This window comes from Narcine bancroftii, chromosome 2 (genome assembly GCF_036971445.1).
Source record: "Narcine bancroftii isolate sNarBan1 chromosome 2, sNarBan1.hap1, whole genome shotgun sequence".
NCBI classification, from domain to species: domain Eukaryota; kingdom Metazoa; phylum Chordata; class Chondrichthyes; order Torpediniformes; family Narcinidae; genus Narcine; species Narcine bancroftii.
This window is the reverse complement of record NC_091470.1, coordinates 13,747,467-13,774,839: the sequence shown is the minus strand read 5'-3', so window position 1 is coordinate 13,774,839 and position 27,373 is coordinate 13,747,467. Positions and strand designations below refer to the sequence as shown.

General features: G+C 39.5%; 1 protein-coding gene across 2 annotated transcripts in view; it reads right to left on the bottom strand.

Annotated features, from left to right (window-relative positions):
• rps6ka5 (ribosomal protein S6 kinase, polypeptide 5) overlaps positions 1-27,373 on the bottom strand; it is a 265,478-nt gene that overhangs the window by 161,153 nt on the left and 76,952 nt on the right. The gene's annotated exons all lie outside the window — the stretch shown is intronic.

Genomic DNA, 27,373 nt, shown 5'->3' with positions numbered 1-27,373 from the left:
AGTTCCATACTAGTATCTCTCTTTGGTTTGATTTCGTGAACTAAGATTTATGGAGAGGTAACGTCCACGTCTGCTGCAGGCTCGTTTGTGGCTGACAAGTCCGATGCGGGACAGGCAGACACGATTGCAGCGGTTGCAAGGGAAAATTGGTTGGTTGGGTTTTTCCTCCTTTGTCTTTTGTCAATGAGGTGGGCTCTGCGGTCTTCTTCAAAGGAGGTTGCTGCCCGCCGAACTGTGAGGCGCCAAGATGCACGGTTTGAGGCGAGATCAGCCCACTGGCGGTGGTCAATGTGGCAGGCACCAAGAGATTTCTTTAGGCAGTCCTTGTACCTCTTCTTTGGTGCACCTCTGTCTCGGTGGCCAGTGGAGAGCTCGCCATATAACACGATCTTGGGAAGGCGATGGTCCACCATTCTGGAGATGTGACCTACCCAGCGCAGTTGGATCTTCAGCAGTGTGGATTCGATGCTGTCGGCCTCTGCCATCTCGAGTACTTCGATGTAGGAGATGAAGTCGCTCCAATGAATGTTGAGGATGGAGTGGAGACAACGCTGGTGGAAGCGTTCTAGGAGCCGTAGGTGATGCCGGTAGAGGACCCATGATTCGGAGCCGAACAGGAGTGTGGGTATACCTCTGTGAGGTTTTTCAGTTGGTTGTTTTTCCAGATTCTTTTGTGTAGTCTTCCAAAGGCGCTATTTGCCCTGGCGAGTCTGTTGTCTATCTCTTTGTCGATCCTTGCATTAGATGAAATGGTGCAGCCGAGGTAGGTAAACTGGTTGACTGTTTTGAGTTCTGTGTGCCCGATGGAGATGTAGGGGGGCTGGTAGTCATGGTGGGGAGCTGGCTGATGGAGGACCTCAGTTTTCTTCAGGCTGACTTCCAGGCCAAACACTTTAGCAGTTTCCGCAAAACAGGACGTCAAGCGCTGAAGAGCTGGCTCTGAATGGGCAACTAAAGCGGCATAGTCTGCAAAGAGTAGTTTATACGAGTATAAAAGTTGTGTTACTGCTATACAAAACTTTGGATTCGGCTGCATTTGGGAGCATTGTCACCCTATTACTGTAAGGATGTGGTAGCTTTGGCATAGTAAGGACTTACCATAATTCTGCCTTAAGCGGAGGTCTGAGCTAAGGGAAGAGTTTGACAAGCTTAGGTTGTTTTCTCTGGAGAGCCTAGCTCATTCAGTCAGAATTTATTGTTATTTTTAAAACCGTAAAACAGCCATAAAAACAAAATTATGTTTCTCCAGGACATATACATAAGGCTAAACAAAGAAGCGGGCAAAATGGCACCGTAGCAAGAACCTGCTGCAAGCAACTTCTGCGCAGCCATCTTGAACGATGGCCGCCATCTTATCCCAGCCTCCCAGTTATAATTTTATCCCTTACAAATTAACAGCATGACATTACATTTAACTTTAAAACAAACTACTCAACAGAATGTACAAAATAACAGTGAACGCAACAATTTTATAGACCAAGGACCGGTCTGTGGGCTCAGTAAGACAAGATAGTGATGTCCATATCAACACAAAGTGACTCCTGGCTCAGCAGTTGCCATTCCCCTGTCCAGAGGCTGCAGCATCCTTCCGCTGCACTGCCGTCTGAGGTTGGGTCTCCCTTCAGAAGCCACTTTCACACTGGCACCTTATCCTAGTACCACTACCGGGCCACAGATGGTAGCGAGAGTCCTCCAGCCTATTTTTCAGGGAAAATCCCCATAGTCTACAGTTCCTAGGAGCCTCGGCCCCGGCACTGGCTGCTGCTTACCCCACACTCCCAGCCGACACGTCTGCTGTGCGGTACTCAAGCCAGCACAAAGACCACCACTCCAGACTCTCCTACTGCCTCAACTCTTTACTGTTCTTCCAGCCTGACACAGCATTGCCACCAGCGCTGCAGAAGGCTCTTGCAGTCACGCCGCACCTTGAGGCTGTTGGCCACTGCCCTGTTGATTCCAGCCTTGGTCTTTATAAATTGTTCGCCTGTGTTTTATTGCCGCCACCACTTTCCCACAGTTGTTTATAAATTTATAAAGGTTTATCTAGTTCTGCACGACAACAGGGGCTTGAAGAGCTCAAACTGTGCTGTACCTAATGCTTAATTATGTTACAATTAGGCATGATTAATTTTATTTAAATACAAGATCATAATACATTGATCAGGATTTAGTAAACTGAATACAAAGTTCATACCTTCTTTTTAATCTTTTGTTTCCTTCACATTCCTGCACTCACACAAAAAACATCATTATCGCGTCACTACTTTGTCCCCGTATAGTCCATGACCCTTTCATACCGGGCTAATCGGCACGCGGGCATCATATAACCCCAGAGCTGATACAACCTACCTTGGTGGTCCATCCTGGGGGTGATTTGATGCCTGCGTGCCGATTCGCCAGCGTTCACATAGGCCTTTTAACCGGAATATTGGCCGTTAATTACTAGGATAAGGTGCCAGTGTGAAAGTGGCTTCTGAAGGGAGACCCAACTCAGAGACATAGATAGAAAGTCAGAATCTTTATCCCAGGGTAAAAATGTCACATACTAGAGGATGACATTTCAAGGGCGTGGCGGGGAGGGGAGGGGGAAGATGGGGGAGTTTAAAGGAGAAGGGGGAACGGGCTGTTGGGATCATAGTGAAAGCACATACAATGGTAGTACTTGAGACTTCTTGATAGACACATAAATATGCAAGAATAGAGTGATGTACTACTTGAACTTTATATGCATCATGTAAAAGCAGAGGAACTTTAGTTTATTTTGGGCATTGTGCTCAGTGCAGTCCTTATGGCCCAAATGGCCTATTGTTCTATATGTAAATAACACTCCAGGTTATTTACTCAATATTTTGTATTCTGTCAGCATTGTCTACAACCCAATGGCATGAACATTGAATTTTCTGATTCCATCTAACCATTACATTGTGTTTTTTTCTCTCTCTACTTCCATCCATCTCCAGAACTCCCACTTTCGTCCCTTTTCTATAACCCCAGCCTCCTCACCCATTTTCATCCCATTCCCCTCTTGCTTTCATCCACCTGTACATTTTCCCCACCAGATCCCCTCCCCTCCATCCTTTAATGGTTCCCATTATCACTTTATTGAAGGGCTCAAGCCGGAAACGTTGGTTATCTTTATCTTTGCTACATAAAGCACACTGTTTGGCCTGTTGAGCTTCTCCAGCCTTGCATTTTTATTTTTTACTCCTTTTTATTTGAACCTATTATAATCTTCCTTTCTTAACAGATACGAGCGCTGGGATTCTTTTTGTTGTCACTTACCAGCCTTCAGCAGCTGTCCCCCTTGACCCTCACCTCCCCTCCTGGCTCCCTCTGCCCTAGTTCTCATTATCTAGTTCCACCTGTCACTCATCTGCCTTCCAGCTCCACTTCTACCCTCTTTGGCTGCCCATCATTTTGCAGCCTTCCTCACTCCACGTCACCTACTGTCCTGTCTGACCCTTCTCCATCTTTTCTGGTTCTTTCATCTCCATTCACAGTCTCAACCTGAAACATTAACAATCCTTATCCCCACCCACCATCCTCCATATTGTTGAATTCTTCTAGCATTAACTTTAAAGTGGTAAATATTCAAGTGCTTCTAACATAGGTCAAATATGATACAACAACAATCCTTCAACTGCATTCTTCGGCCTTCAAGCTTTGTACTAGTTTTCAAGATTTTTAATCTACATCAAGTCACATTGTTGGGCAGAGAAAAACCTTTGTAAGGCCCAAAGATAATCTTCAATTTTATCAACATTGTAATATTATGCCCATGGATGAACACAATTTGAAGTCCATGGCTGAAAGGATAATTTAACACAGCAAAATGGATCCATAAATTGGATAGTTCTCAAAAATAAGTCTCACGAGCTGAGCAGAAATGATTTAAATTTGAACTCTTTGCATGTTTATTTTATTGATCTCAGTCACTTTGACATTTCCTTCAGCGTTCCAAACAATTAAAGTAGGAATGAAAAGATAAAGAGAAATAAAATCAACCTTGTGAAATTTCTTCCTCCTCCTGATCACGATGTGACTGTGGCTTTTGAGGTTAGATAACAATATGACAGATTTCCCTGTAATAAACCTTATGGGCAAATGGCAACATCTGGTAAAGTTTACATGTATTATAACCAATTAAGGGAGGCAGGGACCTCATATTAAATAGGAAGACTGACATTTTGCAATAACCATATAATAACCATATAACCATATAACCACTTACAGCACAGAACAGGCCAGTTCGGCCCTACTAGTCCATGCCGTAGCAAATCCCCACCCTCCTAGTCCCACTGACCAGCACCCGGTCCATACCCCTCTAGTCCCCTCCTATCCATGTAACCATCCAGTCTTTCCTTAAATGTAACCAATGATCCCGCCTCGACCATGTCTGTCGGAAGCTCATTCCACATCCCCACCACCCTCTGCGTAAAGAAATTTCCCCTCATGTTCCCTTTATAATTTTCCCCCTTCAATCTTAAACCATGTCCTCTAGTTTGAATCTCCCCCATTCTTAATTGAAAAAGCCTATCCACATTTACTCTGTCTGTCCCTTTTAAAATCTTAAACACCTCTATCAAGTGCCCCCTCAATCTTCTACGCTCCAGAGAAAAAAGCCCCAGTCTGCACAACCTTTCCCTGTAACTCAGACCCTGAAATCCTGTCAACATTCTCGTGAACCTTCTCTGCACTCTCTCTATTTTGTTTATATCTTTCCTATAATTTGGTGACCAAAACTGTACACAGTACTCCAAATTTGGCCTCTCCAATGCCTTGTACAATTTCATCATAACCTCCCTACTCTTGAATTCAATACTCCGATTTATGAAGGCCAACATTCCAAATGCCTTCTTCACCACACCATCTACCTGAGTATCACCCTTGAGGGTACTATTTACCATCACTCCTAAATCCCTTTGTTGCTCTGCACTCCTCAATTGTCTACCATTCAATGTATATGACCTATTTAAATTTGCCTTTCCAAAATGTAGCACCTCACATTTATCTGTATTAAATTCCATCAGCCATTTCTCAGCCCACACCTCCAGCCTTCCTAAATCACCTTTTAATCTACGGTAATCTACCTCACTGTCCACAACACCACCAATCTTTGTGTCATACTGGCTTTTAAAACCTGTGCATGCCTCAGCATATTTTCTGGCTATTTGGGTTCTCTCAAAGAGTAGTCATTATTGTACCACAGAAAAGGAAGCAGTTAATTTACTAACATCAATGACAATAAGTACACAAGCAAAGGACAATCTGTGCCCAAAATCTGGAATAGAAACAGAAAATGCTGCAAATTGTCAGCAAATCAGACAGCATCTGTGGAGAGAGGAAAACAGAGAATATTTCAAGTTCTTTTCTTTGGCTTGGCTTCGCGGACGAAGATTTATGGAGGGGTAATGTCCACGTCAGCTGCAGGCTCGTTTGTGGCTGACAAGTTCGATGCCGGACAGGCAGACACGGTTGCAGCGGTTGCAAGGGAAAATTGGTGGGTTGGGGTTGGGTGTTGGGTTTTTCCTCCTTTGCCTTTTGTCAGTGAGGTGGGCTCTGCGGTCTTCTTCAAAGGAGGTTGCTGCCCGCCGAACTGTGAGGCGCCAAGATGCACGGTTGGAGGCGAGATCAGCCCACTGGCGGTGGTCAATGTGGCAGGCACCAAGAGATTTCTTTAGGCAGTCCTTGTACCTTTTCTTTGGTGCACCTCTGTCACGGTGGCCAGTGGAGAGCTCGCCATATAACACGATCTTGGGAAGGCGATGGTTGGTCCTCCATTCTGGAGACGTGACCTACCCAGCGCAGTTTCAAGTTAATGACTCTTTAATCCCAACAATTCAGATTTTAAAAAAGCTTTAGGATGCAGAGAAGAAGTTGCGAGGTCAAAGGATATTGACGCATACAAAAAAAATAATCATGCTTAATTGCATTTTACATTTGTTGCAATGGACCCCAAAACTTTCCAATGCCATGTTTCTGACCTGGAGACTAACTTTTTCTCTATTGTTCTATTTGGTCCTTCCCTTTCTTCTTCTACAACTTAAAACTCTCTTAACCTCCTCAGTACTGATGCAAGTTCATTTACCTTAAATATTAAATCGCTCTATGGATGCTGCCTTCTCTATTGAGTAGTTGCACCACACTTTAGTTTTAGAAGCACATTCCTTTAAAGTATGGAACATCACCAATATAGAGAACCAAATTTGTTGCTTTTCTGCAAATATTTCATGGGACCCATGACATTCACCTGAAGAGTTAATTCAAAAATTAAAAGATAAAATCAGAATGCAGTCTGGTGCATTTAGGAAATATTTGGCTTGTGTGGGAGCTGTTTAACCCAACATTCAGAATGATTCACTCTTATTCAGCAAGATAAGCGTATTTACAAGCAGAAATAAAAATTAATCTTTTCATTTATGTATATAAAAAAATGGCAGCACACCCAGAGCTGCTGCAGTGGAAGCACTAACTGTGGCTTGGAGAGTGGAGACACAGCGCTCCTCCGCAGAGTGCTTCTGCCCAGTCCAACTAACCAAGGCTCAAACAGGTTTTAAACAGGCTGTTAAAGGAGCCAACATTGGTTTACATTAACATCTGGAGTCTGAACCCAAGATGGCGGAGCCCATGATGAGCAGAAGCCTCCATGGGTTGCAGACACCAGAGAAGAACAGAATTGGCGCAGGGAAGTAGAAAATTGGGAGAACCCCCTCCCCACCCAGTTTGAGAAGGAGAAGCAGAGGAGACAGTCCATGGAACAGTGACCACGGTGGCGGACCAGTGAGGGATTTTGCAGCTGAAGAATACTTCAGTGGCAGGCTGTTGGCGACTCGAGGTGAGGAATCCACGCAGGCTGAGGGGCTGCTGACGACTGCAATAAAGGACACACACCAGGCTGTGGACAGCTGGAGACTGGCTAAAGGGATATCAGATATTGGAACCAGGATGTGAGAGGGTGTTCAGAGCTCTGAGAACTTCTTGATCATGTCAGAGGATCAGTCTCAACTGTGTAAACAAAAGCATCATTTACCTACAAGGGGCCATTCAATGGTCTGATTACAGTTGGGAAGAAACAGTCTTCAAATCTGGTGAAGCATGTTTTCAAATGTATGCACTCTCTCTGATGGGAGGATGGAGAAAAGTGTGCGTCTTGAGATGGGATAGACCTTTTAACATGTTGGATGCTCTCTTGAGGCATCCAGAAGTGTAGATGGAGTCGATGGAGTGGAGACTGGTTTGCATGATGGCCTGAGCTTCTACTATTTCTTGGCCCTTGTGCGGAGCAGCTCCCATACCAACCTGGGATGCATCCGGAGAGGATATTTTCTGAAGTACATCCACAAAGATTGGTTAGAAACAATGGGGACATGCCAGATTTCTATAGACTTCAAAGCAAGTAGCTGCTGTTGGCCATGCTTACCATAAAAATTCTTTCAAGTATTTGTCCATTTCACCTACTTATGGTTGATGGAAGCATTTTCATCATGCCATTAGTCACAGTGTGAATAGCCACAGTTATGATAAAAGAAAGCTTTCTCAGCTCATCTTTGGCCCTTTTGCCATTGCCTTAAATTTATGTCTTCTGGTTATCATTCCTTCTTCCCAGATTTTCTTTATTCACCCAGAACCTTAAATAATGATTTTAAATAGTTCAATCTCTTATCCATTTCTCTTCCGAGGAAAATGACTCCAGTTTCTCCACTTAATTACACTTAGTAGCATTCTAATAAGCTCTTCTCTGCCCTATCAAAGCCTTCCTGTCCTTCCAAAAAAGTGTAGCCTTCAAAGTAGACAATACTCCAGGAAACTATTTTTTAATAGATTGAGTAAAATATTCTTCTTTCATTTTAATGGTAAATATTAAAATCTAATTATTTTAACTTCACATCTGTTTATGAAGATAGGTGTGGAAATCATTTTTTAACCTGGCTGGCTCCATACAAAAACTAAAGCGTGCATTTAAATATTCATGCATACAATATCCTCCTGATGAAACAAACCACTTCAAAACTCCCTTGGTTTTTACTTACAAAACACATCATCTCACAGTCTTCTAAACACACACCTCCCTGTTTATTTTCAGTAAAGGAGTTCTTATGTATTACAATGAAACAAAGAGCAAACTATTTTTCAGGTTGACAACCAATAATCACAATTCGAAACAAATTGGTCCTAAGAAGAAAAAGAGAAACTGCAGATGCTGCAAATAAAGTCGAAGACATACCACTGAGAAATAGGCAACTTAGGCCAACTCATTCACGTCAATCAAGTGGCCCATCTCGTTTCATTTGCCTGCGCTTGGCCCAAATCCCTCTGTCCCTTTCTTAGCTCTGCACTTCTTCAAATGCCCTTTAAATTTGTTGTAATTATTCCTCCATCTACAACTTCCTCTGGAAGCTCACCACCCTCTGAGAAAAGAGATACCGCGCAGGTATTGATTAAAATAATGTAAAAATATATAAAGTAGTGCCAGAGAAATGAAAGCACTGCCTTCAGGAATAAATGACTTGCACAACTGTCAATCCTATGAAAGCAGAAACATGAAGACTGAAGTGCTCAACACCAAGCACTGACAATAAAAGTAACATCAGAAAGGAGATGTTACAGCTTATACATTAATGCAAAGAGTAAAGAAAATGGGGTGAGGAAACTGAGCAACAGCCTTGAATAAAAATGAGCTAATATTCACACTGGAACCTTATCCTAGTAATTAACAGCCAATAAACTGGATAAGGGGCAGTGTGAACACTCGTGAATCGGCACACAGGCGTCAAAGCACACAGGGATGGACCGCCTAGGTAAGGTGCATCATCTGTGTGCTGAAAGGGAGATGGACCTTTGATGAGAGCATGAACGCAAAGGAAACAAAAGATTAAAAAGGTATAAACTTTGTATTCAATTTACTAAATCCTGATCAATGTATTATGATTTTGTATTTAAATAAAATTAATCCTGCCTAATTATAACATAATTTAGCATCAAGCAAAGCACAGTTTGAGCCTTTTAGCCCCTGCTGTTGTGCAGACCTTTATAAATTTATAAAGAACTGTGGGGAAAGTGGTAGCGGCAATAAAACACATAGGCGCACGATTTATAAAGACCATGGGAAACTGAGAGAGAGAGAGAGAGAGCGCGCGAGAGCACACGCGAGAAGGCGGACCTGCCCATCCCAGAATTCCATTCAGCCAAGAAAGGGCTGTATGCACAGAGCACTCATAGAGGGCTTTCCCGTCACATGGAATTCTCGGAGGGCTGGTCCACCATTGCTCGATGCGTCACTCAGACGTCACTGGTGGAGGATAGGTGCCCCTCTCCCCGAGAATGCCTGGTGGTGAGCATGAAAGAACACAGAGGACCGGTTAACAGTGGTCCAGTGTGAATGGCAGAAATGGCTTCCTTAACCAGTTCATTGAACAGTCAATTTACTGGTTGGCCAGTGTGAAAAGGACTCATGAGGATAGACAACACCAGGAAGTGACTGACTTCCTATTGAAGCCTGTCTGCAGCAAGATTGAAAGGTAAATACAACAGAATTATCCTTAATCATTATCCCTCAACAACAAATTATCAGTGGAAATGCAAATGACAAATTTTACCTCTCATTACAGACAGGTTTTGAATGCTAAACCATGACCTAATTATCACGAAAAACCCAAGTGCAAGGTCAACAAGGCCAATCCCAAAACAATAATGTAATGAGTATAGCACCATAAACGAAAATGAGATGGTCTTATTAATCTCTACAAGATGAAATTTCAAAATGCAAAATTCATCATCTTCAATTCTTATGAATGCAAGAGCTTTGTGGGGAAGGACCAGAGTTTAGGGTCCTTCTGCTACCAGGCTAAAACCAAAGGGGACCCCATCAAACAACAGAGGGTGGAGAATCTACAAGATATGGCAACTGTGATAAATACTCATTAGAGAACAAATGTACAGTGATGGAAATTTATGGATATGGCATAAAAGACAGAATGGTTTTCTTTTGTAAATAATTTGAGAATAAGGTTTATTTGTGGGGAAAAAACCTTGCCAACGTGATGGCTTTGTCGGGAAAGACCATAGATTCTTCCACTACCTGACATTGAGGAACCAAGACTAGAGGGGAAGCCCCTCAAACAATGGAAGAGGGAGAAACTACAAGGGGCTCCATTAGTGGCAATGGTGTTACAAAGCAAATTATAGGATTAATCTATCAATGTACACTAATGAAGGACCGCAATGTCAGGTCTTTTCCCACAGCTCCTGCTCTGAGCATTGAGGGGCTGAGAAGAGCGGGAAAGTCCCTCAAATAACAAGGAGGGAAATAACTGTGGGGAAATGGAGGTAGAAGACTTAAAAAAGAAATTGGAGGAATCTAATAAAAAAACTAAAGAGACACAAGAATTACTAGCTCAAAAAATAGATATAATGGAAAATTATAACAGAAGAAATAACATAAAGATAGTGGGCCTTAAGGAAGATGAAGAAGGCAAGAATATGAGGGAGTTTATAAAAGAATGGATCCCTAAGGCCCTAGGTTGTCCAGAACTACAGCAAGAAATGGAAATAGAAAGGGCACATAGAGCATTGGCCCCTAAACCACAACCACAACAAAAACCAAGATCTATTGTAGTAAAATTCCTAAGATATACTACAAGAGAAAAGGTACTGGAGAAGACAATGGAAAAAGTAAGAGAGGGCAACAAACCACTGGAGTATAAAGGGCAAAAAATCTTCATTTATCCAGATATAAGCTTTGAACTCCTAAAGAAGAGAAAAGAGTTCAATGCAGCAAAAGCGATTTTATGGAAGAAAGGATATAAATTTACACTGAAGCATCCTGCGGTATTGAAAATATTTATTCCAGGACAACAAAACAGACTATTCTCGGATCCAGAAGAAGCACGAAAATTTGCAGAACAATTACAAAAATAGACTGAGGGATGAAGACGGGTAATGAGAGCAAAAATCATCACGATTGATATGTATGTGGGTAAAGACAAAAATAGACTGAGGGATGAAGACGGGTAAGGAGGGTAAAAATGACCACGATTGATATGTATGCGGGTAAAGAGGTATAAGTGAATAGAGACAATGGGCATACGTGAAAGTATCTGTAATTAGAGGAAAACATAGAGAGTATAGACAAGAATTAATAAGGGAAGGTAATGGAATAGAGAGAATAAGGAGGGAATTAAAAGAGTGACCTTTGTGACATATAAAAAGCGAAATCTTTTCTGGGGGGGGCTGGGTGGGGGCAAAGAGCGGTCACTGCAAAATCAGTTGACGCTTGCGAGTGGATTTGCAAATCCAAATGGAGAGGGGAGATGTGGTTGTCCGACAAGGGATAAAGGGCAACTCAGGAGGGGAAGGGGAGATTGGGGATAAAGAAGATAGAAATAGGAGAATAAGGAAAATGTTGGATGTTGTAGGAATGTTGTCTGGTAAAGAGTTGAAAATAAGAAAACAGAAATGGAAAAGGAGGAAAGGTAATGATGGAAAAACGGAAAGAGAAGATAAACAAAATATAAAATGGCTACGCTGAACTATATGACTCTAAATATTAATGGAATACATAACCAAATTAAAAGGAAGAAACTACTAAATTTACTGAAAAAGGAAAAAATAGATATAGCATTTGTCCAAGAAACACACTTAACTGAATTGGAGCACAAGAAATTAAAGAGAGATTGGGTAGGACATGTAACAGCAGCATCGTATAATTCAAAAGCAAGAGGAGTGGCTATATTAATTAGCAAAAATGTGCCATTTAAAATAGAAGAGGAATTAATAGATCCAGCAGGGAGATATGTTATGATAAAATGTCAGATATATTCAGAGCTTTGGAATCTACTTAATATATATTCACCTAACGAAAAAGATCAAAAGTTTATGCAAGATATCTTTTTGAAGGTAGCTAATACGCAAGGGAACATACTAATAGGAGGGGATTTCAATCTGAATTTGGATCCAAATATGGATAAAACGGGGAAAAAAATTAACAGGAAGAACAAAGTAACCAAATTTATAATTAAATCAATGCAAGAAATGAAACTTGTGGACATATGGAGGAAACAAAACCCAAAAGAAAAGGAATACTCATACTACTCGACTAGACATAAAACATACTCAAGGATAGACCTATTCCTGTTATCAGCCCACATTCAAGGGAGAGTTAGGAAAACGGAATATAAAGCTAGACTATTATCGGACCACTCACCCCTGTTATTGGCAATAGAGCTAGAGGACATCCCTCCAAGAATGTATAGATGGAGATTAAACCCCATGCTACTTAAAAGACAGGATTTTAGAGAATTTATTGAAAAACAATTAAAAATGTACTTTGAAGTAAATACGGAATCAGTGGAAGATGTTTATACTATGGGACGCAATGAAAGCATTCATTAGAGGGCAAATAATAAGTTATGCAACCAAGATGAAGAAGGACTATAATCAGGAAACAGAGCAGTTGGAAAGGGAAATAATAAACATAGAAAAAAAATTAGCAATAAAGGAAGATACAACCAAAAGAAGAGAATTGGTGGATAAAAAAATAAAATATGAAACATTACAAACAAATAAGGTGGAGAAGAATATAATGAAGACAAAACAGAAATATTATGAACTAGGGGAAAAAACACACAAAATCTTAGCATGGCAGCTTAAGACAGAGCAAACTAAGAAAATGGTATTGGCAACAAGGAAAAAAGACAAACAAATTACATATAATCCAAAAGAAATTAAGGAAAACTTCAGAGAATTCTATGAACAATTATACCGAACCGAAAACGAAGGGAAAGAAGGGAAAATAGATGAATTTTTGACTAAAATTGAACTACCAAAACTACAAATAGAGGAACAAAATAAATTAACAGAACCATTTGGAACAGTAGAAATACAAGAGATAATAAAAAATTTACCAAATAATAAGACACCAGGAGAGGATGGACTCCCAATAGAATTCTACAAAACATTTAAAGACCTAATAATACCGCCCCTCCTGGATGTAATCAACCAGATTGATGAGACACAAAACTTACCAGATTCATGTAAAACAGCAATAATTACAGTGATACTAAAACAAGGGAAAGATCCACTCTCACCAGCGTCATATAGACCAATATCTCTGCTAAACACAGATTATAAGATAATAGCTAAACTATTAGCGAACAGATTAGCAGAACAGGTACCGAAAATGGTAAATTTAGACCAAACTGGATTTATCAAAAAAAGACGCACAACAGACAATATTTGTAAATTTATTAACTTAATTCATGCAGTAGAAGGAAATAAAGCACCGGCAGTAGCAGTTGCTTTAGACGCAGAGAAGGCCTTCGACAGAGTAGAATGGAATTACTTGTTCAAAGTATTGCAAAAATTCAGTTTACCGGAGAAGTATATTAATTGGATTAAAGCATTATATAAGGGACCGTTAGCGAAAGTGACAGTAAATGGACATGTATCAAAGCAATTTAACTTAAGCAGGTCAACGCGGCAGGGATGCCCACTATCACCATTATTGTTTGCGCTAGCTATAGAACCACTAGCAGAATCGATAAGAAGAGATAATAATATAAAAGGAATAAAAATAAAAGACAGGGAATATAAAATCAGTCTGTTTGCGGATGATGTGATAGTGTACTTAACAGAACCAGAACTATCAATAAAAGAACTATATAAGAAATTGAAGGAATATGGAGAAGTGTCGGGATACAAGATAAACGTAAATAAAAGTGAAGCAATGCCTATGAATAACGCAGATTTCTCAAAATTTAAGGAGGAATCCCCATTCAGATGGCAAACGCAGGCAATAAGATACCTAGGTGTGCAAATAAACAAAAATCTAGGCCAATTATATAAACTCAATTACAATCCACTAATGAAAAAATTACAGGACGATTTAGAGCATTGGAAAGAGCTACCACTAACACTGATAGGAAGGATAAACTGTATTAAAATGAACATTTTTCCAAGGATACTATACTTATTTCAGGCATTGCCAATACAACTGACAGAAAAATTCTTCAAAGAGTTAAAGAAAATAATAAGGAGATTTTTATGGAGAGGGGGGAAACCGAGGATAGCACTAGATAAATTAACAGAATGGTATAAACAAGGAGGCTTACAATTGCCAAACTTCAAAAATTATTATAGAGCCGCACAATTAAGGTACCTATCAGATTTTTATCAAACAAGGGAAAAACCAGACTGGACGAGACTAGAATTAGATAAAATAGGGGAAAAGATACCTGAACACATATTATATAAATGGGACGAAAAATTGGTACAACATAGAACTTCTCCAGTATTACACCATCTCCTCAATATATGGAAGAAGATTCATGTAGAAAGAAATAAAATAAATTACCAAATACCAAAACTAATATTGACGCAAAATAAGCTACTCCCTTTTACAATAGACAACCTTGCCTTTAGAAAATGGGAAAAAAAAGGGATTAAAAGAATAGAAAATTGTTTTTCAGGAAGTAGATTCTTATCCTTTGAACAAATGAGAGATAAGTACAATATAACTGGAGATACAGCGCTGGCATATTACCAACTGAGATCCTACTTGAAAGATAAATTAGGAAGCAACTTGAGTTTACCAGAGGGAAGTAACCTTGAATATGTGATTACAGATACAATGTTAATCAAAAGATTTATAACAAATATGTATATTAAACTGCAAGAAAAGGAGAATGAGGAAACAAATGGTAAAACTAAACAAAAATGGGAACAAGATTTAAATATAAAGATAAAAAAGGAAACATGGGAGAAGTTATGCTCTGGAACGATGAGAAATACAATAAATACGAGGCTGCGTATGATACAATATAATTGGTTACACAGACTATACATTACACCGCAAAAGTTAAATAAATGGGACCCAACAGTATCTGATAGATGTTTTCGATGTAAAAAAGAAAGGGGAACAACAATTCATGCAATCTGGACATGTGAGAGAGTAGAAAAATTTTGGGATGATCTCAATCAGATATTAAATAAAATAACAGAAAACAATATACCAAAGAATCCAGAGATCTTTCTCCTAAGTAACATAAAAAATAAAGATTTTGGAATTGACTTGGAAGATGCACAAAAAAGATTTGTCAAGATAGCCCTAGCCGTAGCAAAAAAATGTATTATGTCAACCTGGAAATTGGAAGATAATTTGAAAATACAACAATGGTATATAGAAATGAATAAATGTATTCCATTAGAAAAAATAACATATAGTTTAAGAAATAATATTGAAATATTCGAACAAGTATGGGAGCCTTACATTAAATACAATAGCGAAAACCTACCGGGAACAAACATTACCTAAGTTGATGGAAGGAGAAGAAAAGAAAAGAATGGACTCAGTAGAATTTCTGGTGTATTTTTGTTGAATGACAACATTGTCTAACTGAATTAATGCAACCTAGATTGTATACCTAAAATGGATGAGAGGGGGGGTGGTGGGGGGGTGGCTTGGGAGGAGGGAGGGAGAAAAAGTCACTGTAAATGTGTGGAAAAGAAAAAGTGTATATCATGGCTATTGTGATTTATGGTGTGAAAAATAAAAAATTTAAAAAAAAAAAAGTCTATTTTCTAAATAAGCCTCGTGTGGTATTGGAGTTACATAAAAGAATCTATTAACTTGTTAACACCATAAATGTATCGACAGCACTATGAACATATACACTGGTTAACTCCAAAAAAGCTACCAGTATGTACTTTTTTGTGTTTGTTGTATATATTTTTCATGAATAAAGTTTATTTTTGACATAAAGAGAAATTGATTTACCCAAAAGGCAAAGAGCCAAACTGAGCATCTGATGAACATTGATAAGAGCAACCCTTAATTGGAGGATTCATATATGAGAAGGGGACCTAATGATGGCCTTTTTCAAGAATTGCACAAAACTTGAAATGGTATTAACAAGCTATGGCCCCCTGAAATACACAAAGTTTCTGTCCCACAATTGAAGAACTAGTTTCAGGCACTTTAATGATGAGAAAGATGTGAAGAGGGACAAAGAGGCAACCATCTACATATGAAATAGAGGCAGCAGATAGAAAAGGAGAATGAGGTTTGTTATAATATTATTTAACTAAATTTTATGTGTAATTATTTTAACAAACAATCACATTTAACAACTAAGGATGAAATTTAAAATTTGTCACATTGTGCATTTACTTTAATTACATGTTATGTATATGTTATATTGTTTCACTATATTAGTAACTTGTATTTGGATTCTTCTGTTAAATTCAATGAAAATATTTTAAAAAGGAAGATAGATAGAAAAGGAGTGCATAATACACAATATGTATTAACACTTGCTGATACCAGAGTACAAAGGACCAATGTAATGGAATACTTGGGAGATAAATGGGTAAAATTAGAGTAGGTTACACACGCTTTAAAACAGATCTTATTTGAAATAATGAAGAATTCATATTCAGTAACTTTACAGAAACTATGGAGAATGCTGTGCACATTTCACAAGTAGGTGCTAATTGAAATGACATCATTAAAGCAACAAGCAGGAGACACTCTAGCTTTTAAAAAGATCTTTGCAAGGGTTTTGACAGAGTGCACAGAAAGGTCACATCTGGGCTTTTGTTTACCTAAAGACAACTTGACCAAGAAGACTAACTCCTATTGTTTGCTGGAGAAGGTCAGGGGTTTTGCAAGTGAGAGAGTCACGTGGGCTTTCTAGCAGTTGGTATCTGAGAGAGAGAGAGAGAGAGAGAGAGAGAGCTGAACAGTGCAAGCCAAGAAGCTTGTTGGAACTGAAACAGAAAACTCAAGAGTGGCAGATGGCTGGAAGTGCTATCTGTCTGATGTTTCTCTTGGAATAAGGGGAACAGAAAGGAACTCTGTCATAGCCTGAAAGAAAGAGGTTTTCATCTGGAGAACCCTGATGGGGCAGGTTTCATCAGCAAGACATTGAGGTGGTACCTCAGCTGTGGGAATCCTGGAACAACAAATCTACCCTACGAGAACCTTCCTGAGTGGTAAACATTTACCTTTCGAGCCTGGTGAACTTTATACCTGTTAAATTCTGTGCACAGCATAAGAATTACCTGCAACCAGAGAACTTGGATGAAGGAGAAGTGAGATTAAACTGTGAACCAAAGAACTTTTCTTAAAATTAGACACACATTACATACATGTGCGCTTTGAATTAGAAGGGGGTTAAGTTGGGTTTAGTTAAGTTAATAGAGATAAGTTAAAGTTTGACTCTGTTTTCAGGCTTAAAGATAATTAGAAACAACTTTTGTTTAAGTAACTACTTGTCTTGGTGAATGTCTATTGCTGCTGGGTTTTGGGGTCCTTTGGGCTCGTAACATTTTATGGGGGCTCATCCTTTTGGATTGAAAATTGGTGTTTTTGTGATTTATTAGTTAATTGTTTTTTTTCAAGCTAATTTAAAGCTTGTGTGTGAAAAACAGCAGCAATGGATGTTGATACATTTTTGTCACAACCATCACCTGCGGAGCAAGAGAAAAGAGGAACTGATGGTTATTTCTAAGGCATTCAAACTGACTGAAGCTAAACATTGGATGAGGAAAATACAAATATAGAGGATTATAGTGAAATATTATATAGGCGAGGGAAAATTTGTTTAGTAAGACTTAGAATATTTTCCAGAGGATAGATCTGGTGAATTGCAAGTGGAATTGGAGAAATTGAGGATGGAAGAAGAAAGAGAATAATTGAGGGTGCAAGAGGAAAAAGAGAGAAACGTAATTTTGAGTTGCAGAGACAACAATCTGAGGCAGATCAAGCTGAGAAGCAAAGAGAAGAGGCTGAGAAACAGAGGAAATATCAGGCAGAGGAAGTTGAAAAACAGTATTAATTAGAGAGCATTAAAATTGAGAGGGAGGAACGTAAGAGAGCTGAGGCTGTAACTCATGGGAGAGTTTTTTTGGCTAGTAGAGAGGTAAATCTAGTGCCTCCTTTTGATGAGTGAGATATAGATACCTATTTTCAGCTTTTTAAAAAGGTTGCTGAGAGTTCAAAATGGCCAAAAGAAAAGTGGCCTCTTATGCTCCAAAGTGTATTGAAAGGAAAAGCACCAATTGCATCCTCTAGCTTGACTGCTCAGCAAGTGACAAATTATGATACTGTTAAGCAAGCAGTATTGAAAGCTTATGAGTTGGTTCCAGAAACGTATAAATAAAAATTTAGGAGTTTGATAAAAACATGGAATCAATCTTGTATGGATTTTGCTCTGAAGAAATCTGTATGGTTTGACCGTTGGTAGGCCTCAAAAGGAATAAATAATGATTTTGAGAGATTGAGGTGAATGTCTATTGCTGCTGGGTTTTGGGGTCCTTTGGGCTGGTAACACCAAGATCAAAAAAAAAATCAGATTAAGAATAAATACAAGCAGAATAGCCATCTTGACTTGCCCCATCACAGACATTCTCTTGGTTCTCGCTTACTGAAAACTTTAATTCTCTTTTCCAGTTGCAGACTTGAAATGCTGATTTTCTCTTCGAAGATGCTGCCTGGCCTGCTGAGTATTTATTTCAGATTTCCATTTTAAAACATTTTCACATTACAGGTAAAAGCTTGTATGCACAGACAAATAATAGGAGGAACTATAAAACGTTATATTTTATTAGTGGCAAACATGCTGAGAGTCAAACAAGGACACTTCCTGATAAATGTAAGAGAACAAGAAATTCACTCTACAGAACACATCAAAGAAGCACAGAACAGGAATCCAACGTCCTGGAGGCATTAGATTTTGAAAGCAACACATGCCACAAAAAAAGAGATCATTCAAGTAATCGATGCCTTTAAAAAATAAAATTGGAGATATCTCTGGCAAGAACAATGAAAGGAGAATTGTTCAAAGTGAAATCTGAGTTAACCACATAAATCCTTGCTCCTTTATTCCCATCAGTCTGAGAAAGACAAAGTAGCAGACGATTAAGATTACCCAAGAAGAGTTAGCAAAACTTGCATGACATTGCAAATTTTCTGTGCCAAATAAAATAGTGCCTTCCATCATTGCCCAGCAAATATCAGTAACAGCTGGTATGATTCTCAGGAAAGAAGAAATGATGGAAAGAACATGAATGTACAGACCAAATCTTTACAGTACAAAACATAAAAGATCAATGGTGACTGTATATGAACTTTATAGAATCTGTATGAGGGAATAACATAATCCCTCTGTCCAATCAAAACCATCAAGTACCATTACTCCAACTTTACATGGAGTGCTTCCTTGTTGAGGTCTTTCATGGCTTGTTTCAGCATCATGCTGAAGAAGATTGAAAAGAGGGTTGGTGCGAGGACGCAGCCTTGCTTCACGCCAATGTTAATGGAGAAGGGTTCAGAGAGCTCATGGCTGTATCTGACCCGACCTTGTTGGTTTTCGTGCAGTTGGATCCGGTACCGCACGGATGGCAGTCTCTTCAATCCGAGGCGCCTGCAAGCTCACACCAAGACACGAGCAACTTGTCCGTGAACTACTCTTTGCAGACAATCCCGCTTTAGTTGCCCATTCAGAGCCAGCTCTTCAGCACTTGACGTCCTGTTTTGCAGAAACTGCCGAAGTGTTTGGCCTGGAAGTCAGCCTGAAGAAAACTGAGGTCCTCCATCAGCCAGCTCCCCACCATGACTACCAGCCCCCCCCACATCTCCACCGGGCACACAAAACTCAAAATGGTCAACCAGTTTACCTATCTCGGCTGCACCATTTCATCGGATGCAAGGATCGACAACGAGATAGACAATAGACTCGCCAAGGCAAATAGCACCTTTGGAAGACTACACAAAAGAGTCTGGAAAATCAACCAACTGAAAAACCTCACAAAGATTAGCGTATACAGAGCCGTTGTCATACCCACACTGCCGTTCGGCTCCAAATCATGGGTCCTCTAACGGCATCACCTACGGCTCCTAAAACGCTTCCACCAGCGTTGTCTCCGCTCCATCCTCAACATTCATTGGAGCGACTTCATCTCCAACATCGAAGTACTTGAGATGGCAGAGGCCGACAGCATCGAATCCACGCTGCTGAAGATCCAACTGCGCTGGGTAGGTCACATCTCCAGAATGGAGGACCATCGCCTTCCCAAGATCGTGTTATATGGCGAACTCTCCACTGGCCACCGAGACAGAGGTGCACCAAAGAAGAGGTACAAGGACTGCCTAAAGAAATCTCTTGGTGCCTGCCACATTGACCACTGCCAGTGGGCTGATATCGCCTCAAACCGTGCATCTTGGCGCCTCACAGTTCGGCGGGCAGCAACCTCCTTTGAAGAAGACCGCAGAGCCCACCTCACTGACAAAAGACAAAGGAGGAAAACCCCAACCAACCAATTTTCCCTTGCAACCGCTGCAACCGTGTCTGCCTGTCCGGCATCGGACTTGTCAGCCACAAACGAGCCTGCAGCTGACGTGGACATTACCCCTCCATAAATCTTCGTCCGCGAAGCCAAGCCAAAGAAAGAACATGGAGTGCTAATCAACATGGACTCAATATCCAAATCAAAGATAATTGTAAAATACGAAAATCTGCAGAAAGTGATTAAAGTAAAAACACAATGCTGGAAAAACTCAGCAGGTCAAACATTATACTTTATATTGTAAACTCCTTTCAAATAGGCAGCTGTAAAGTCTTCCAACCCAAAAAAGGAAACCTTAGAGTTTTTTAAAATCACATGGCTCAAAATACAATGTATTCATACACTTAAAGCTCATTAAAATAGCTTAGCAAATTAATCAAATGTTTGATCAAAAATACAAGCTTAATTAGATGAACACAATCACAGATAATTCAATCAAGCTGAATACTGATCCGAAAACAAACAGTGGTGCCAGAAATCCAAATTAAAATGCACTTGCTCAGTAGGTCAGGTCACCAACTCTGAAGGCCATCAACCAGAGGCACAAACAGTCCTTCCACAGTACTACTTTACACAATGAGCACCACCATTTTCATTGTCCATTACAAGCCAAATTTATCAGAACTGACAGGTTTATGAAATGAAACCTACAATGTACTGCTGTGAGTAACAAGGTACAATACAATAAACGCATCTCCAAATCCCTCCACTAAAATAGCATCAGAAACGCTGAGTGCAAAATACAAAAGAGCTGGTGAAACTCAGATCACACAACAAATAGAAAGTAAAGGGTAACCAATGTTTGGCAATAAGCAAGCAAGTGCCTGTATAAAAAGGTGGGGGGGGGGGGGATGGATAGGAGGGAGGAAGGGGCAGGGGAGGAGTACAGGCTTAAAGGTAAGAGGTCAGAAACAGGATGGGTTAGCTCTGAATGGAGAGGGAAGGAAGGGGGTAGGAAGCTGGAGGAAAGGAGACAGAGTAAAAGGGAAAGAGAAAGACTCGGGGGAAGGGGGGGTTGATGGAAACTGGAAAAGTCGATGTTAATGCCATCTGGTTGTCAAGTGTCAGACAGAATATTAGGTGTTGTTCTTCCAACTTGCAGGAAGCTTTGTTTTGGCAGTCCATGAGGCCATGAATAGAATGTTGAGGAAATGATGTGTAGAATTTAAATGGTTGGCCACTGGGAGGTCCTTGTTGTTGCAGGGGACAGGATAAAGGTACTCAATAGGCCCTGTTAAACTGCCACGTAAAATGGGGTTAACTGGGCAATTTTGCATGGTTAGTGATCCAGTTACATGGCAATTTGAAAGGAACCAACTGGGTCAACCCAGTCAGAACCCAACCGGGTCCCTGACCTACCTCAGAGGTGGTCAGGGAACCCAATAAAACTTACTTGGTCGTCCTGCTCTGGCAGTTTGAAACAGGAAATTGCCGAACCGGTTATTCTGGTGACGTCAGCGCTTGTATGCTCGCATCACAGGGAAGCCCTTGGCTGAGTTGCCACTGATGCCGAGGGTGGGGGGGGGAGTGAGATTCTTATGCTGGGGGGGGGAAGAGAGTGAGGCCACGATCGGGGGGAGGGAAGAGAGGTCACTGCCGCATTTGGGGGGGGGGGGGTAAGAGAGGTCGCTGCCGCATTGTGGGGGGGGGGGGAGAGAAGTTGCTGCTGCATGCGGGGGTGAGAGGGAGAAGTCGCTGCTGTACTGGGGGGGGGGGTGATGGTTGGGTTGGCAACTGACGGGGTGGCGAGTGACGGTGGAGGTAGCATCTGACTGTCGGTGGGGGGCAGGACTGACTATAGTTCCCGTGAATGCGTGACATTATGGGGGTGGAATCTCCCTTAAATCACTGGGTTGGTGATTTAATGGGAAGATCCCCCTGCAATTTGAAAGGCGCTTCCAGCACCTTTGCCCCAGTAATCGCACCCGGGTCCCAGGAGGGCTACCCAGGTGCTGCAATTTGAAAGGGGCTAATGAAACTTCCAGTCTCTCCAATGTAAAATAAGCCACAACAGGAGAAGCGGATGTAGTAGTGAATCTATAGGGGTCATTAAGTGAAATGTTGCTCTACATGGAAGGTTTGTTTGGAGCCCCAAATGGTGGTGAAGGAGGAGGTGCAAACTCAGGGGTAGATACCGAGATGATGATCAGTGGGAAGGGATAAGTGGACGAGTGAGTCTCAGAGGGAGTGGGAGATGGGAGGGGAAGATGTGTTTGGGGGTGGCAGTGGAGGGGAAGCCACTTTTTTTGAAAGAGGAGGGCATCGCAGATGTCTGGAATGAAAGACCTCATTCTGGATGAAAGTTATCAGCAAAATGGATAATGAGGCCAAGGATGCATGAAGCAGCACCAATGTAGTCATCAACATCACGGAGGAAGAGTTAAGGAGCCTTGCCTGTGTAGGTTTAGAGCATTTATTGCTCCACACAGCCAACAAAAAGGCAAACATAGTTGAGCCCCATGGAGGTACAATGACTTGGTGAAAATGGGATGAGTCAATGGACAAGTTATTGAGGGTGAGAACAAGTTCTGCCAGGTGGAGGAGAGGGACTAGTTGGGTCTGTCATTGTGAAAGAAACTAAGGACTTTGAGACCTTCCATATGGGGGGTGGAGGTGTAGAGAAATTGGATGTCCATAGTGAAAATGAGGTGTTTGAGTCCAGGGAACTGGAAGTTGAAATGAAGAAGGTATTACGGAAAGTAGGTGGGAAGTGGTATAAGATTATACCAGTTCTCCTCTCTTCTTTTTTTTAAAATTTTTTATTTTTCACACCATAAATCACAATAGCCATGATATACACTTTTTCTTTTTCACACATTTACAGTGACTTTTTCTCCCCCCCCCTCCCTCCTCCCAAGTCACCCCCCCACCCCCCCACCTCTCATCCATTTTAGGTATACAATCTAGGTTGCATTAATTCAGTCAGGCAATGTTGTCATTCAACAAAAATACACCAGAAATTCTACAGAGTCCATTCTTTTCTTTCCTTCTCCTTCCATCAACTTAGGTAATGTTTGTCCCCGGTAGGTTTTCGCTATTGTATTTAATGTAAGGCTCCCATACTTGTTCGAATATTTCAATATTATTTCTTAAACTATATGTTATTTTTTCTAATGGAATACATTTATTCATTTCTATATACCATTGTTGTATTTTCAAATTATCTTCCAATTTCCAGGTTGACATAATACATTTTTTTGCTACGGCTAGGGCTATCTTAACAAATCTTTTTTGTGCATCTTCCAAGTCAATTCCAAATTCTTTATTTTTTATGTTACTTAGGAGAAAGATCTCTGGATTCTTTGGTATATTGTTTTCTGTTATTTTATTTAATATCTGATTGAGATCATCCCAGAATTTTTCTACTCTCTCACATGTCCAGATTGCATGAATTGTTGTTCCCCTTTCTTTTTTACATCGAAAACATCTATCAGATACTGTTGGGTCCCATTTATTTAACTTTTGCGGTGTAATGTATAGTCTGTGTAACCAATTATATTGTATCATACGCAGCCTCGTATTTATTGTATTTCTCATCGTTCCAGAACATAATTTCTCCCATGTTTCCTTTTTTATCTTTATATTTAAATCTTGTTCCCATTTTTGTTTAGTTTTACCATTTGTTTCCTCATTCTCCTTTTCTTGCAGTTTAATATACATATTTGTTATAAATCTTTTGATTAACATTGTATCTGTAATCACATATTCAAGGTTACTTCCCTCTGGTAAACTCAAATTGCTTCCTAATTTATCTTTCAAGTAGGATCTCAGTTGGTAATATGCCAGCGCTGTATCTCCAGTTCTATTGTACTTATCTCTCATTTGTTCAAAGGATAAGAATCTACTTCCTGAAAAACAATTTTCTATTCTTTTAATCCCTTTTTTTCCACATTTTCTAAAGGAAAGGTTGTCTATTGTAAAAGGGAGTAGCTTATTTTGCGTCAATATTAGTTTTGGTATTTGATAATTTGTTTTATTTCTTTCTACATGAATCTTCTTCCATATATTGAGGAGATGGTGTAATACTGGAGAAGTTCTATGTTGTACCAATTTTTCGTCCCATTTATATAATATGTGTTCAGGTATCTTTTCCCCTATTTTATCTAATTCTAGTCTCGTCCAGTCTGGTTTTTCCCTTGTTTGATAAAAATCTGATAGGTACCTTAATTGTGCGGCTCTATAATAATTTTTGAAGTTTGGCAATTGTAAGCCTCCTTGTTTATACCATTCTGTTAATTTATCTAGTGCTATCCTCGGTTTCCCCCCTCTCCATAAAAATTTCCTTATTATTTTCTTTAACTCTTTGAAGAATTTTTCTGTCAGTTGTATTGGCAATGCCTGAAATAAGTATAGTATCCTTGGAAAAATGTTCATTTTAATACAGTTTATCCTTCCTATCAGTGTTAGTGGTAGCTCTTTCCAATGCTCTAAATCGTCCTGTAATTTTTTCATTAGTGGATTGTAATTGAGTTTATATAATTGGCCTAGATTTTTGTTTATTTGCACACCTAGGTATCTTATTGCCTGCATTTGCCATCTGAATGGGGATTCCTCCTTAAATTTTGAGAAATCCGCGTTATTCATAAGCATTGCTTCACTTTTATTTACGTTTATCTTGTATCCCGAAACTTCTCCATATTCCTTCAATTTCTTATATAGTTCTTTTATTGATAGTTCTGGTTCTGTTAAGTACACTATCACATCATCCGCAAATAGACTGATTTTATATTCCCTGTCTTTTATTTTTATTCCTTTTATATTATTATCTATTCTTATCGATTCTGCTAGTGGTTCTATAGCTAGCGCAAACAATAATGGTGATAGTGGGCATCCCTGCCGCGTTGACCTGCTTAAGTTAAATTGCTTTGATACATGTCCATTTACTGTCACTTTCGCTAACGGTCCCTTATATAATGCTTTAATCCAATTAATATACTTCTCCGGTAAACTGAATTTTTGCAATACTTTGAACAAGTAATTCCATTCTACTCTGTCGAAGGCCTTCTCTGCGTCTAAAGCAACTGCTACTGCCGGTGCTTTATTTCCTTCTACTGCATGAATTAAGTTAATAAATTTACAAATATTGTCTGTTGTGCGTCTTTTTTTGATAAATCCAGTTTGGTCTAAATTTACCATTTTCGGTACTTGTTCTGCTAATCTGTTTGCTAATAGTTTAGCTATTATCTTATAATCTGTGTTTAGCAGAGATATTGGTCTATATGACGCTGGTGAGAGTGGATCTTTCCCTTGTTTTAGTATCACTGTAATTATTGCTGTTTTACATGAATCTGGTAAGTTTTGTGTCTCATCAATCTGGTTGATTACATCCAGGAGGGGCGGTATTATTAGATCTTTAAATGTTTTGTAGAATTCTATTGGGAGTCCATCCTCTCCTGGTGTCTTATTATTTGGTAATTTTTTTATTATCTCTTGTATTTCTACTGTTCCAAATGGTTCTGTTAATTTATTTTGTTCCTCTATTTGTAGTTTTGGTAGTTCAATTTTAGTCAAAAATTCATCTATTTTCCCTTCTTTCCCTTCGTTTTCAGTTCGGTATAATTGTTCATAGAATTCTCTGAAGTTTTCCTTAATTTCTTTTGGATTATATGTAATTTGTTTGTCTTTTTTCCTTGTTGCCAATACCATTTTCTTAGTTTGCTCTGTCTTAAGCTGCCATGCTAAGATTTTGTGTGTTTTTTCACCTAGTTCATAATATTTCTGTTTTGTCTTCATTATATTCTTCTCCACCTTATATGTTTGTAATGTTTCATATTTTATTTTTTTATCCGCCAATTCTCTTCTTTTGGTTGTATCTTCCTTTATTGCTTATTTTTTTTCTATGTTTATTATTTCCCTTTCCAACTGCTCTGTTTCCTGATTATAGTCCTTCTTCATCTTGGTTGCATAACTTATTATTTGTCCTCTAATGAATGCTTTCATTGCGTCCCATAGTATAAACTTATATTCCACTGATTCCGTATTTACTTCAAAGTACATTTTTAATTGTTTTTCAATAAATTCTCTAAAATCCTGTCTTTTAAGTAGCATGGGGTTTAATCTCCATCTATACATTCTTGGAGGGATGTCCTCTAGCTTTACTGTCAGTATTAAGGGTGAATGGTCCGATAGCATTCTCGCTTTATATTCTGTTTTTCTTACTCTATCCTGCACACTAGCTGATAACAAAAATAGGTCTATTCTTGAGTATGTTTTATGTCTAGTCGAGTAGTATGAGTATTCCTTTTCTTTTGGGTTTTGTTTCCTCCATATGTCCACAAGTTTCATTTCTTGCATTGATTTAATTATAAATTTGGTTACTTTGTCCTTCCTGTTAATTTTTTTCCCCGTTTTATCCATATTTGGATCCAAATTCAGATTGAAATCCCCTCCTATTAGTATGTTCCCTTGCGTATTAGCTACCTTCAAAAAGATATCTTGCATAAACTTTTGATCTTCTTCGTTAGGTGAATATATATTAAGTAGATTCCAAAGCTCCGAATATATCTGACATTTTATCATAACATATCTCCCTGCTGGATCTATTATTTCCTCTTCTATTTTAAATGGCACATTTTTGCTAATTAATATAGCCACTCCTCTTGCTTTTGAATTATACGATGCTGCTGTTACATGTCCTACCCAATCTCTCTTTAATTTCTTGTGCTCCAATTCAGTTAAGTGTGTTTCTTGGACAAATGCTGTATCTATTTTTTCCTTTTTCAGTAAATTTAGTAGTTTCTTCCTTTTAATTTGGTTATGTATTCCATTAATATTTAAAGTCATATAGTTCAGCGTAGTCATTTTATATTTTGTTTATCTTCTCTTTCCGTTTTTCCATCATTACCTTTCCTCCTTTTCCATTTCTGTTTTCTTATTTTCAACTCTTTACCAGACAACATTCCTACAACATCCAACATTTTCCTTATTCTCCTATTTCTATCTTCTTTATCCCCAATCTCCCCTTCCCCTCGTGAGTTGTCCATATCCCTCGTCGGACAACCACATCTCCCCTCTCCATTTGGATTTGCGA